Here is a 13470-nt window from a genome sequence, read left to right as displayed (position 1 = left end):
CCGGCATTTCACATTGGAACACCTCATTCACCTTCCTTGTCTTCTCTCCGCCCTCCCTTTTAGGTAAGTTAAAGAGCTGCACCTGAGCCAGCCACTGATTGATTGATTGATTGATTGATTGATTGATTGATTGATTGATTGATTGATGCAGCACAACAGTCAAATAGTGGAGTGGAGTAGGGGAACAGCAAACAGCCAATAAAGCAGCCCGCCCGCTCGCCTGCCCGCCACAATGGACCTACCTGTGTACACTAGATGGATGTGATGGAATGTACTGTCGTCCCTACATTTCAAGAAGAAGTAAGAATTGCAGTTGCAACAAAGCCTTGCTTGCCTACAAAGAGAGCAGCAATTTGGATTTGTTACTATGTTACCTAGAAGAATAACAAACTGTGCAAGGATGGAGGTTGTAGGAGCAAGGAGAAGTTGTCTGTAAAGTTGGTGGATGCCTATTTTCCATTTTGCAGTCCCTTGTCTCCCTCTTGTGGCCTCCTGGAGGCAACTAGCTGTGCAAAAAAAAGACAGCCTGGCGGCCGGCTGTTGCAATGTTGCCCTCTCAGGCAACACTGAGTGACTGACTGAGCCTCACCGTCTTATATAAAGTTCAGACGGAACTTTGCACGTGTCATAGTGGAGCCCTCAGGATTCCAGAGCCAGCTTTCTGACATCATAATGGGGCCTCAGAGATAAAAGCCTGGGCCCAGGCAGTGTTGGTCAGTGCTGCTCAGCAGGCAGCACTGGACTGGACTGGATTACAGCTGATACAAGGTGTGAAGGAACAAGGGGTGGCTGTGGGCATGCACTTGCTGCCGCTGCCAGTGTTTATCTGCATGGCAGCAGGGCATTTGGGCGTTGCCAGGAAGGCGTTTTTATGTAGATTCCTCCTCTTTCAGCACTGCATTGTGGTGCAAGCAAAAGAAGCAAATCCTGTCTGGCTTCCTCTCCGGCCTTTATTCACCTCCCGTGTAGCTGTGAGTGTGTGAGCCTGCAGGGCCCCATGGAATTGCCTAGAAGTAGGCTGAATCGCTGCAAGGGCTGAACAGCAGTATCGGGCAGGCTCGGGCAACGCGCGGCCCGTTCGGGTTATCGCTTCTCGGCCTTTTGGCTAAGATCAAGTGTAGTATCTGTTCTTATCAGTTTAATATCTGATACGTCCCCTATCTGGGGACCATATATTAAATGGATTTTTAGAACAGGGAGATGGAAATAGAGCTTGCTCTGTCCACTCCACGCATTGACCTGGTATTGCAGTATTTCCAGGACCGGTGCACCCTTTCCTTATGTGTTGACTAAAAGCAGATTCCAAAAGTGTTTTTTGTCTTTGCTATTGTTTCTGTCTTTCTGAAGGGATCTCCCCTTTTAATCCCATTATTTCAACACCTGTTGGACAATGCATGAGTGATAATGAGCTCATTGATTAAATGCAATTAATGAATAGATTGCCACCTCTTGTTGTGTGTCGTCTGTGTTTCTGTGTTTCCGGCATTTCACATTGGAACACCTCATTCACCTTCCTTGTCTTCTCTCCGCCCTCCCTTTTAGGTAAGTTAAAGAGCTGCACCTGAGCCAGCCACTGATTGATTGATTGATTGATTGATTGATTGATTGATTGATTGATTGATTGATGCAGCACAACAGTCAAATAGTGGAGTGGAGTAGGGGAACAGCAAACAGCCAATAAAGCAGCCCGCCCGCTCGCCTGCCCGCCACAATGGACCTACCTGTGTACACTAGATGGATGTGATGGAATGTACTGTCGTCCCTACATTTCAAGAAGAAGTAAGAATTGCAGTTGCAACAAAGCCTTGCTTGCCTACAAAGAGAGCAGCAATTTGGATTTGTTACTATGTTACCTAGAAGAATAACAAACTGTGCAAGGATGGAGGTTGTAGGAGCAAGGAGAAGTTGTCTGTAAAGTTGGTGGATGCCTATTTTCCATTTTGCAGTCCCTTGTCTCCCTCTTGTGGCCTCCTGGAGGCAACTAGCTGTGCAAAAAAAAGACAGCCTGGCGGCCGGCTGTTGCAGTGTTGCCCTCTCAGGCAACACTGAGTGACTGACTGAGCCTCACCGTCTTATATAAAGTTCAGACGGAACTTTGCACGTGTCATAGTGGAGCCCTCAGGATTCCAGAGCCAGCTTTCTGACATCATAATGGGGCCTCAGAGATAAAAGCCTGGGCCCAGGCAGTGTTGGTCAGTGCTGCTCAGCAGGCAGCACTGGACTGGACTGGATTACAGCTGATACAAGGTGTGAAGGAACAAGGGGTGGCTGTGGGCATGCACTTGCTGCCGCTGCCAGTGTTTATCTGCATGGCAGCAGGGCATTTGGGCGTTGCCAGGAAGGCGTTTTTATGTAGATTCCTCCTCTTTCAGCACTGCATTGTGGTGCAAGCAAAAGAAGCAAATCCTGTCTGGCTTCCTCTCCGGCCTTTATTCACCTCCCGTGTAGCTGTGAGTGTGTGAGCCTGCAGGGCCCCATGGAATTGCCTAGAAGTAGGCTGAATCGCTGTAAGGGCTGAACAGCAGTATCGGGCAGGCTCGGGCAACGCGCGGCCCGTTCGGGTTATCGCTTCTCGGCCTTTTGGCTAAGATCAAGTGTAGTATCTGTTCTTATCAGTTTAATATCTGATACGTCCCCTATCTGGGGACCATATATTAAATGGATTTTTAGAACAGGGAGATGGAAATAGAGCTTGCTCTGTCCACTCCACGCATTGACCTGGTATTGCAGTATTTCCAGGACCGGTGCACCCTTTCCTTATGTGTTGACTAAAAGCAGATTCCAAAAGTGTTTTTTGTCTTTGCTATTGTTTCTGTCTTTCTGAAGGGATCTCCCCTTTTAATCCCATTATTTCAACACCTGTTGGACAATGCATGAGTGATAATGAGCTCATTGATTAAATGCAATTAATGAATAGATTGCCACCTCTTGTTGTGTGTCGTCTGTGTTTCTGTGTTTCCGGCATTTCACATTGGAACACCTCATTCACCTTCCTTGTCTTCTCTCCGCCCTCCCTTTTAGGTAAGTTAAAGAGCTGCACCTGAGCCAGCCACTGATTGATTGATTGATTGATTGATTGATTGCTTGATTGATTGATGCAGCACAACAGTCAAATAGTGGAGTGGAGTAGGGGAACAGCAAACAGCCAATAAAGCAGCCCGCCCGCTCGCCTGCCCGCCACAATGGACCTACCTGTGTACACTAGATGGATGTGATGGAATGTACTGTCGTCCCTACATTTCAAGAAGAAGTAAGAATTGCAGTTGCAACAAAGCCTTGCTTGCCTACAAAGAGAGCAGCAATTTGGATTTGTTACTATGTTACCTAGAAGAATAACAAACTGTGCAAGGATGGAGGTTGTAGGAGCAAGGAGAAGTTGTCTGTAAAGTTGGTGGATGCCTATTTTCCATTTTGCAGTCCCTTGTCTCCCTCTTGTGGCCTCCTGGAGGCAACTAGCTGTGCAAAAAAAAGACAGCCTGGCGGCCGGCTGTTGCAGTGTTGCCCTCTCAGGCAACACTGAGTGACTGACTGAGCCTCACCGTCTTATATAAAGTTCAGACGGAACTTTGCACGTGTCATAGTGGAGCCCTCAGGATTCCAGAGCCAGCTTTCTGACATCATAATGGGGCCTCAGAGATAAAAGCCTGGGCCCAGGCAGTGTTGGTCAGTGCTGCTCAGCAGGCAGCACTGGACTGGACTGGATTACAGCTGATACAAGGTGTGAAGGAACAAGGGGTGGCTGTGGGCATGCACTTGCTGCCGCTGCCAGTGTTTATCTGCATGGCAGCAGGGCATTTGGGCGTTGCCAGGAAGGCGTTTTTATGTAGATTCCTCCTCTTTCAGCACTGCATTGTGGTGCAAGCAAAAGAAGCAAATCCTGTCTGGCTTCCTCTCCGGCCTTTATTCACCTCCCGTGTAGCTGTGAGTGTGTGAGCCTGCAGGGCCCCATGGAATTGCCTAGAAGTAGGCTGAATCGCTGCAAGGGCTGAACAGCAGTATCGGGCAGGCTCGGGCAACGCGCGGCCCGTTCGGGTTATCGCTTCTCGGCCTTTTGGCTAAGATCAAGTGTAGTATCTGTTCTTATCAGTTTAATATCTGATACGTCCCCTATCTGGGGACCATATATTAAATGGATTTTTAGAACAGGGAGATGGAAATAGAGCTTGCTCTGTCCACTCCACGCATTGACCTGGTATTGCAGTATTTCCAGGACCGGTGCACCCTTTCCTTATGTGTTGACTAAAAGCAGATTCCAAAAGTGTTTTTTGTCTTTGCTATTGTTTCTGTCTTTCTGAAGGGATCTCCCCTTTTAATCCCATTATTTCAACACCTGTTGGACAATGCATGAGTGATAATGAGCTCATTGATTAAATGCAATTAATGAATAGATTGCCACCTCTTGTTGTGTGTCGTCTGTGTTTCTGTGTTTCCGGCATTTCACATTGGAACACCTCATTCACCTTCCTTGTCTTCTCTCCGCCCTCCCTTTTAGGTAAGTTAAAGAGCTGCACCTGAGCCAGCCACTGATTGATTGATTGATTGATTGATTGATTGATTGATTGATTGATTGATGCAGCACAACAGTCAAATAGTGGAGTGGAGTAGGGGAACAGCAAACAGCCAATAAAGCAGCCCGCCCGCTCGCCTGCCCGCCACAATGGACCTACCTGTGTACACTAGATGGATGTGATGGAATGTACTGTCGTCCCTACATTTCAAGAAGAAGTAAGAATTGCAGTTGCAACAAAGCCTTGCTTGCCTACAAAGAGAGCAGCAATTTGGATTTGTTACTATGTTACCTAGAAGAATAACAAACTGTGCAAGGATGGAGGTTGTAGGAGCAAGGAGAAGTTGTCTGTAAAGTTGGTGGATGCCTATTTTCCATTTTGCAGTCCCTTGTCTCCCTCTTGTGGCCTCCTGGAGGCAACTAGCTGTGCAAAAAAAAGACAGCCTGGCGGCCGGCTGTTGCAGTGTTGCCCTCTCAGGCAACACTGAGTGACTGACTGAGCCTCACCGTCTTATATAAAGTTCAGACGGAACTTTGCACGTGTCATAGTGGAGCCCTCAGGATTCCAGAGCCAGCTTTCTGACATCATAATGGGGCCTCAGAGATAAAAGCCTGGGCCCAGGCAGTGTTGGTCAGTGCTGCTCAGCAGGCAGCACTGGACTGGACTGGATTACAGCTGATACAAGGTGTGAAGGAACAAGGGGTGGCTGTGGGCATGCACTTGCTGCCGCTGCCAGTGTTTATCTGCATGGCAGCAGGGCATTTGGGCGTTGCCAGGAAGGCGTTTTTATGTAGATTCCTCCTCTTTCAGCACTGCATTGTGGTGCAAGCAAAAGAAGCAAATCCTGTCTGGCTTCCTCTCCGGCCTTTATTCACCTCCCGTGTAGCTGTGAGTGTGTGAGCCTGCAGGGCCCCATGGAATTGCCTAGAAGTAGGCTGAATCGCTGCAAGGGCTGAACAGCAGTATCGGGCAGGCTCGGGCAACGCGCGGCCCGTTCGGGTTATCGCTTCTCGGCCTTTTGGCTAAGATCAAGTGTAGTATCTGTTCTTATCAGTTTAATATCTGATACGTCCCCTATCTGGGGACCATATATTAAATGGATTTTTAGAACAGGGAGATGGAAATAGAGCTTGCTCTGTCCACTCCACGCATTGACCTGGTATTGCAGTATTTCCAGGACCGGTGCACCCTTTCCTTATGTGTTGACTAAAAGCAGATTCCAAAAGTGTTTTTTGTCTTTGCTATTGTTTCTGTCTTTCTGAAGGGATCTCCCCTTTTAATCCCATTATTTCAACACCTGTTGGACAATGCATGAGTGATAATGAGCTCATTGATTAAATGCAATTAATGAATAGATTGCCACCTCTTGTTGTGTGTCGTCTGTGTTTCTGTGTTTCCGGCATTTCACATTGGAACACCTCATTCACCTTCCTTGTCTTCTCTCCGCCCTCCCTTTTAGGTAAGTTAAAGAGCTGCACCTGAGCCAGCCACTGATTGATTGATTGATTGATTGATTGATTGATTGATTGATTGATTGATTGATTGATGCAGCACAACAGTCAAATAGTGGAGTGGAGTAGGGGAACAGCAAACAGCCAATAAAGCAGCCCGCCCGCTCGCCTGCCCGCCACAATGGACCTACCTGTGTACACTAGATGGATGTGATGGAATGTACTGTCGTCCCTACATTTCAAGAAGAAGTAAGAATTGCAGTTGCAACAAAGCCTTGCTTGCCTACAAAGAGAGCAGCAATTTGGATTTGTTACTATGTTACCTAGAAGAATAACAAACTGTGCAAGGATGGAGGTTGTAGGAGCAAGGAGAAGTTGTCTGTAAAGTTGGTGGATGCCTATTTTCCATTTTGCAGTCCCTTGTCTCCCTCTTGTGGCCTCCTGGAGGCAACTAGCTGTGCAAAAAAAAGACAGCCTGGCGGCCGGCTGTTGCAGTGTTGCCCTCTCAGGCAACACTGAGTGACTGACTGAGCCTCACCGTCTTATATAAAGTTCAGACGGAACTTTGCACGTGTCATAGTGGAGCCCTCAGGATTCCAGAGCCAGCTTTCTGACATCATAATGGGGCCTCAGAGATAAAAGCCTGGGCCCAGGCAGTGTTGGTCAGTGCTGCTCAGCAGGCAGCACTGGACTGGACTGGATTACAGCTGATACAAGGTGTGAAGGAACAAGGGGTGGCTGTGGGCATGCACTTGCTGCCGCTGCCAGTGTTTATCTGCATGGCAGCAGGGCATTTGGGCGTTGCCAGGAAGGCGTTTTTATGTAGATTCCTCCTCTTTCAGCCATTGTGGTGCAAGCAAAAGAAGCAAATCCTGTCTGGCTTCCTCTCCGGCCTTTATTCACCTCCCGTGTAGCTGTGAGTGTGTGAGCCTGCAGGGCCCCATGGAATTGCCTAGAAGTAGGCTGAATCGCTGCAAGGGCTGAACAGCAGTATCGGGCAGGCTCGGGCAACGCGCGGCCCGTTCGGGTTATCGCTTCTCGGCCTTTTGGCTAAGATCAAGTGTAGTATCTGTTCTTATCAGTTTAATATCTGATACGTCCCCTATCTGGGGACCATATATTAAATGGATTTTTAGAACAGGGAGATGGAAATAGAGCTTGCTCTGTCCACTCCACGCATTGACCTGGTATTGCAGTATTTCCAGGACCGGTGCACCCTTTCCTTATGTGTTGACTAAAAGCAGATTCCAAAAGTGTTTTTTGTCTTTGCTATTGTTTCTGTCTTTCTGAAGGGATCTCCCCTTTTAATCCCATTATTTCAACACCTGTTGGACAATGCATGAGTGATAATGAGCTCATTGATTAAATGCAATTAATGAATAGATTGCCACCTCTTGTTGTGTGTCGTCTGTGTTTCTGTGTTTCCGGCATTTCACATTGGAACACCTCATTCACCTTCCTTGTCTTCTCTCCGCCCTCCCTTTTAGGTAAGTTAAAGAGCTGCACCTGAGCCAGCCACTGATTGATTGATTGATTGATTGATTGATTGATTGATTGATTGATTGATTGATGCAGCACAACAGTCAAATAGTGGAGTGGAGTAGGGGAACAGCAAACAGCCAATAAAGCAGCCCGCCCGCTCGCCTGCCCGCCACAATGGACCTACCTGTGTACACTAGATGGATGTGATGGAATGTACTGTCGTCCCTACATTTCAAGAAGAAGTAAGAATTGCAGTTGCAACAAAGCCTTGCTTGCCTACAAAGAGAGCAGCAATTTGGATTTGTTACTATGTTACCTAGAAGAATAACAAACTGTGCAAGGATGGAGGTTGTAGGAGCAAGGAGAAGTTGTCTGTAAAGTTGGTGGATGCATATTTTCCATTTTGCAGTCCCTTGTCTCCCTCTTGTGGCCTCCTGGAGGCAACTAGCTGTGCAAAAAAAAGACAGCCTGGCGGCCGGCTGTTGCAGTGTTGCCCTCTCAGGCAACACTGAGTGACTGACTGAGCCTCACCGTCTTATATAAAGTTCAGACGGAACTTTGCACGTGTCATAGTGGAGCCCTCAGGATTCCAGAGCCAGCTTTCTGACATCATAATGGGGCCTCAGAGATAAAAGCCTGGGCCCAGGCAGTGTTGGTCAGTGCTGCTCAGCAGGCAGCACTGGACTGGACTGGATTACAGCTGATACAAGGTGTGAAGGAACAAGGGGTGGCTGTGGGCATGCACTTGCTGCCGCTGCCAGTGTTTATCTGCATGGCAGCAGGGCATTTGGGCGTTGCCAGGAAGGCGTTTTTATGTAGATTCCTCCTCTTTCAGCACTGCATTGTGGTGCAAGCAAAAGAAGCAAATACTGTCTGGCTTCCTCTCCGGCCTTTATTCACCTCCCGTGTAGCTGTGAGTGTGTGAGCCTGCAGGGCCCCATGGAATTGCCTAGAAGTAGGCTGAATCGCTGCAAGGGCTGAACAGCAGTATCGGGCAGGCTCGGGCAACGCGCGGCCCGTTCGGGTTATCGCTTCTCGGCCTTTTGGCTAAGATCAAGTGTAGTATCTGTTCTTATCAGTTTAATATCTGATACGTCCCCTATCTGGGGACCATATATTAAATGGATTTTTAGAACAGGGAGATGGAAATAGAGCTTGCTCTGTCCACTCCACGCATTGACCTGGTATTGCAGTATTTCCAGGGACCGGTGCACCTTTCCTTATGTGTTGACTAAAAGCAGATTCCAAAAGTGTTTTTTGTCTTTGCTATTGTTTCTGTCTTTCTGAAGGGATCTCCCCTTTTAATCCCCATTATTTCAACACCTGTTGGACAATGCATGAGTGATAATGAGCTCATTGATTAAATGCAATTAATGAATAGATTGCCACCTCTTGTTGTGTGTCGTCTGTGTTTCTGTGTTTCCGGCATTTCACATTGGAACACCTCATTCACCTTCCTTGTCTTCTCTCCGCCCTCCCTTTTAGGTAAGTTAAAGAGCTGCACCTGAGCCAGCCACTGATTGATTGATTGATTGATTGATTGATTGATTGATTGATTGATTGATTGATGCAGCACAACAGTCAAATAGTGGAGTGGAGTAGGGGAACAGCAAACAGCCAATAAAGCAGCCCGCCCGCTCGCCTGCCCGCCACAATGGACCTACCTGTGTACACTAGATGGATGTGATGGAATGTACTGTCGTCCCTACATTTCAAGAAGAAGTAAGAATTGCAGTTGCAACAAAGCCTTGCTTGCCTACAAAGAGAGCAGCAATTTGGATTTGTTACTATGTTACCTAGAAGAATAACAAACTGTGCAAGGATGGAGGTTGTAGGAGCAAGGAGAAGTTGTCTGTAAAGTTGGTGGATGCCTATTTTCCATTTTGCAGTCCCTTGTCTCCCTCTTGTGGCCTCCTGGAGGCAACTAGCTGTGCAAAAAAAAGACAGCCTGGCGGCCGGCTGTTGCAGTGTTGCCCTCTCAGGCAACACTGAGTGACTGACTGAGCCTCACCGTCTATATAAAGTTCAGACGGAACTTTGCACGTGTCATAGTGGAGCCCTCAGGATTCCAGAGCCAGCTTTCTGACATCATAATGGGGCCTCAGAGATAAAAGCCTGGGCCCAGGCAGTGTTGGTCAGTGCTGCTCAGCAGGCAGCACTGGACTGGACTGGATTACAGCTGATACAAGGTGTGAAGGAACAAGGGGTGGCTGTGGGCATGCACTTGCTGCCGCTGCCAGTGTTTATCTGCATGGCAGCAGGGCATTTGGGCGTTGCCAGGAAGGCGTTTTTATGTAGATTCCTCCTCTTTCAGCACTGCATTGTGGTGCAAGCAAAAGAAGCAAATCCTGTCTGGCTTCCTCTCCGGCCTTTATTCACCTCCCGTGTAGCTGTGAGTGTGTGAGCCTGCAGGGCCCCATGGAATTGCCTAGAAGTAGGCTGAATCGCTGCAAGGGCTGAACAGCAGTATCGGGCAGGCTCGGGCAACGCGCGGCCCGTTCGGGTTATCGCTTCTCGGCCTTTTGGCTAAGATCAAGTGTAGTATCTGTTCTTATCAGTTTAATATCTGATACGTCCCCTATCTGGGGACCATATATTAAATGGATTTTTAGAACAGGGAGATGGAAATAGAGCTTGCTCTGTCCACTCCACGCATTGACCTGGTATTGCAGTATTTCCAGGACCGGTGCACCCTTTCCTTATGTGTTGACTAAAAGCAGATTCCAAAAGTGTTTTTTGTCTTTGCTATTGTTTCTGTCTTTCTGAAGGGATCTCCCCTTTTAATCCCATTATTTCAACACCTGTTGGACAATGCATGAGTGATAATGAGCTCATTGATTAAATGCAATTAATGAATAGATTGCCACCTCTTGTTGTGTGTCGTCTGTGTTTCTGTGTTTCCGGCATTTCACATTGGAACACCTCATTCACCTTCCTTGTCTTCTCTCCGCCCTCCCTTTTAGGTAAGTTAAAGAGCTGCACCTGAGCCAGCCACTGATTGATTGATTGATTGATTGATTGATTGATTGATTGATTGATTGATTGATTGATGCAGCACAACAGTCAAATAGTGGAGTGGAGTAGGGGAACAGCAAACAGCCAATAAAGCAGCCCGCCCGCTCGCCTGCCCGCCACAATGGACCTACCTGTGTACACTAGATGGATGTGATGGAATGTACTGTCGTCCCTACATTTCAAGAAGAAGTAAGAATTGCAGTTGCAACAAAGCCTTGCTTGCCTACAAAGAGAGCAGCAATTTGGATTTGTTACTATGTTACCTAGAAGAATAACAAACTGTGCAAGGATGGAGGTTGTAGGAGCAAGGAGAAGTTGTCTGTAAAGTTGGTGGATGCCTATTTTCCATTTTGCAGTCCCTTGTCTCCCTCTTGTGGCCTCCTGGAGGCAACTAGCTGTGCAAAAAAAAGACAGCCTGGCGGCCGGCTGTTGCAGTGTTGCCCTCTCAGGCAACACTGAGTGACTGACTGAGCCTCACCGTCTTATATAAAGTTCAGACGGAACTTTGCACGTGTCATAGTGGAGCCCTCAGGATTCCAGAGCCAGCTTTCTGACATCATAATGGGGCCTCAGAGATAAAAGCCTGGGCCCAGGCAGTGTTGGTCAGTGCTGCTCAGCAGGCAGCACTGGACTGGACTGGATTACAGCTGATACAAGGTGTGAAGGAACAAGGGGTGGCTGTGGGCATGCACTTGCTGCCGCTGCCAGTGTTTATCTGCATGGCAGCAGGGCATTTGGGCGTTGCCAGGAAGGCGTTTTTATGTAGATTCCTCCTCTTTCAGCACTGCATTGTGGTGCAAGCAAAAGAAGCAAATCCTGTCTGGCTTCCTCTCCGGCCTTTATTCACCTCCCGTGTAGCTGTGAGTGTGTGAGCCTGCAGGGCCCCATGGAATTGCCTAGAAGTAGGCTGAATCGCTGCAAGGGCTGAACAGCAGTATCGGGCAGGCTCGGGCAACGCGCGGCCCGTTCGGGTTATCGCTTCTCGGCCTTTTGGCTAAGATCAAGTGTAGTATCTGTTCTTATCAGTTTAATATCTGATACGTCCCCTATCTGGGGACCATATATTAAATGGATTTTTAGAACAGGGAGATGGAAATAGAGCTTGCTCTGTCCACTCCACGCATTGACCTGGTATTGCAGTATTTCCAGGACCGGTGCACCCTTTCCTTATGTGTTGACTAAAAGCAGATTCCAAAAGTGTTTTTTGTCTTTGCTATTGTTTCTGTCTTTCTGAAGGGATCTCCCCTTTTAATCCCATTATTTCAACACCTGTTGGACAATGCATGAGTGATAATGAGCTCATTGATTAAATGCAATTAATGAATAGATTGCCACCTCTTGTTGTGTGTCGTCTGTGTTTCTGTGTTTCCGGCATTTCACATTGGAACACCTCATTCACCTTCCTTGTCTTCTCTCCGCCCTCCCTTTTAGGTAAGTTAAAGAGCTGCACCTGAGCCAGCCACTGATTGATTGATTGATTGATTGATTGATTGATTGATTGATTGATTGATTGATGCAGCACAACAGTCAAATAGTGGAGTGGAGTAGGGGAACAGCAAACAGCCAATAAAGCAGCCCGCCCGCTCGCCTGCCCGCCACAATGGACCTACCTGTGTACACTAGATGGATGTGATGGAATGTACTGTCGTCCCTACATTTCAAGAAGAAGTAAGAATTGCAGTTGCAACAAAGCCTTGCTTGCCTACAAAGAGAGCAGCAATTTGGATTTGTTACTATGTTACCTAGAAGAATAACAAACTGTGCAAGGATGGAGGTTGTAGGAGCAAGGAGAAGTTGTCTGTAAAGTTGGTGGATGCCTATTTTCCATTTTGCAGTCCCTTGTCTCCCTCTTGTGGCCTCCTGGAGGCAACTAGCTGTGCAAAAAAAAGACAGCCTGGCGGCCGGCTGTTGCAGTGTTGCCCTCTCAGGCAACACTGAGTGACTGACTGAGCCTCACCGTCTTATATAAAGTTCAGACGGAACTTTGCACGTGTCATAGTGGAGCCCTCAGGATTCCAGAGCCAGCTTTCTGACATCATAATGGGGCCTCAGAGATAAAAGCCTGGGCCCAGGCAGTGTTGGTCAGTGCTGCTCAGCAGGCAGCACTGGACTGGACTGGATTACAGCTGATACAAGGTGTGAAGGAACAAGGGGTGGCTGTGGGCATGCACTTGCTGCCGCTGCCAGTGTTTATCTGCATGGCAGCAGGGCATTTGGGCGTTGCCAGGAAGGCGTTTTTATGTAGATTCCTCCTCTTTCAGCACTGCATTGTGGTGCAAGCAAAAGAAGCAAATCCTGTCTGGCTTCCTCTCCGGCCTTTATTCACCTCCCGTGTAGCTGTGAGTGTGTGAGCCTGCAGGGCCCCATGGAATTGCCTAGAAGTAGGCTGAATCGCTGCAAGGGCTGAACAGCAGTATCGGGCAGGCTCGGGCAACGCGCGGCCCGTTCGGGTTATCGCTTCTCGGCCTTTTGGCTAAGATCAAGTGTAGTATCTGTTCTTATCAGTTTAATATCTGATACGTCCCCTATCTGGGGACCATATATTAAATGGATTTTTAGAACAGGGAGATGGAAATAGAGCTTGCTCTGTCCACTCCACGCATTGACCTGGTATTGCAGTATTTCCAGGACCGGTGCACCCTTTCCTTATGTGTTGACTAAAAGCAGATTCCAAAAGTGTTTCTTGTCTTTGCTATTGTTTCTGTCTTTCTGAAGGGATCTCCCCTTTTAATCCCATTATTTCAACACCTGTTGGACAATGCATGAGTGATAATGAGCTCATTGATTAAATGCAATTAATGAATAGATTGCCACCTCTTGTTGTGTGTCGTCTGTGTTTCTGTGTTTCCGGCATTTCACATTGGAACACCTCATTCACCTTCCTTGTCTTCTCTCCGCCCTCCCTTTTAGGTAAGTTAAAGAGCTGCACCTGAGCCAGCCACTGATTGATTGATTGATTGATTGATTGATTGATTGATTGATTTTGATTGATTGATTGATTGATGCAGCACAAC

The 13470-nt window shown here is 47.7% G+C and overlaps 9 non-coding genes across 9 annotated transcripts; all 9 read left to right on the top strand.

The window, feature by feature from the left end:
* The first annotated feature begins 1085 nt into the window (after positions 1 to 1085).
* LOC142715559 (U2 spliceosomal RNA) lies at positions 1086 to 1276 on the top strand. Its single transcript, XR_012870919.1, has one exon. It is a non-coding gene; the product is annotated as a U2 spliceosomal RNA (small nuclear RNA).
* Positions 1277 to 2564: 1288 nt separating this feature from the next.
* LOC142715558 (U2 spliceosomal RNA) lies at positions 2565 to 2755 on the top strand. The gene has a single exon (XR_012870918.1). It is a non-coding gene; the product is annotated as a U2 spliceosomal RNA (small nuclear RNA).
* Positions 2756 to 4035: 1280 nt separating this feature from the next.
* LOC142715557 (U2 spliceosomal RNA) lies at positions 4036 to 4226 on the top strand. The gene has a single exon (XR_012870917.1). It is a non-coding gene; the product is annotated as a U2 spliceosomal RNA (small nuclear RNA).
* Positions 4227 to 5510: 1284 nt separating this feature from the next.
* On the top strand, positions 5511 to 5701 carry LOC142715556 (U2 spliceosomal RNA). The gene has a single exon (XR_012870916.1). It is a non-coding gene; the product is annotated as a U2 spliceosomal RNA (small nuclear RNA).
* Positions 5702 to 6989: 1288 nt separating this feature from the next.
* Positions 6990 to 7180, top strand: LOC142715555 (U2 spliceosomal RNA). The gene has a single exon (XR_012870915.1). It is a non-coding gene; the product is annotated as a U2 spliceosomal RNA (small nuclear RNA).
* Positions 7181 to 8468: 1288 nt separating this feature from the next.
* On the top strand, positions 8469 to 8660 carry LOC142715585 (U2 spliceosomal RNA). Its single transcript, XR_012870942.1, has one exon. It is a non-coding gene; the product is annotated as a U2 spliceosomal RNA (small nuclear RNA).
* A 1287-nt stretch (positions 8661 to 9947) lies between these two features.
* Positions 9948 to 10138, top strand: LOC142715554 (U2 spliceosomal RNA). Its single transcript, XR_012870914.1, has one exon. It is a non-coding gene; the product is annotated as a U2 spliceosomal RNA (small nuclear RNA).
* A 1292-nt stretch (positions 10139 to 11430) lies between these two features.
* LOC142715553 (U2 spliceosomal RNA) lies at positions 11431 to 11621 on the top strand. The gene has a single exon (XR_012870913.1). It is a non-coding gene; the product is annotated as a U2 spliceosomal RNA (small nuclear RNA).
* A 1288-nt stretch (positions 11622 to 12909) lies between these two features.
* LOC142715551 (U2 spliceosomal RNA) lies at positions 12910 to 13100 on the top strand. The gene has a single exon (XR_012870911.1). It is a non-coding gene; the product is annotated as a U2 spliceosomal RNA (small nuclear RNA).
* The last annotated feature ends 370 nt before the right edge of the window (positions 13101 to 13470 follow it).

The sequence above is a fragment of the Rhinoderma darwinii genome, unplaced genomic scaffold, assembly GCF_050947455.1.
Source record: "Rhinoderma darwinii isolate aRhiDar2 unplaced genomic scaffold, aRhiDar2.hap1 Scaffold_444, whole genome shotgun sequence".
Taxonomy (NCBI): domain Eukaryota; kingdom Metazoa; phylum Chordata; class Amphibia; order Anura; family Rhinodermatidae; genus Rhinoderma; species Rhinoderma darwinii.
Note: the sequence above shows the minus strand (reverse complement) of the source record. Positions and strands in the feature narration are given on the sequence as shown.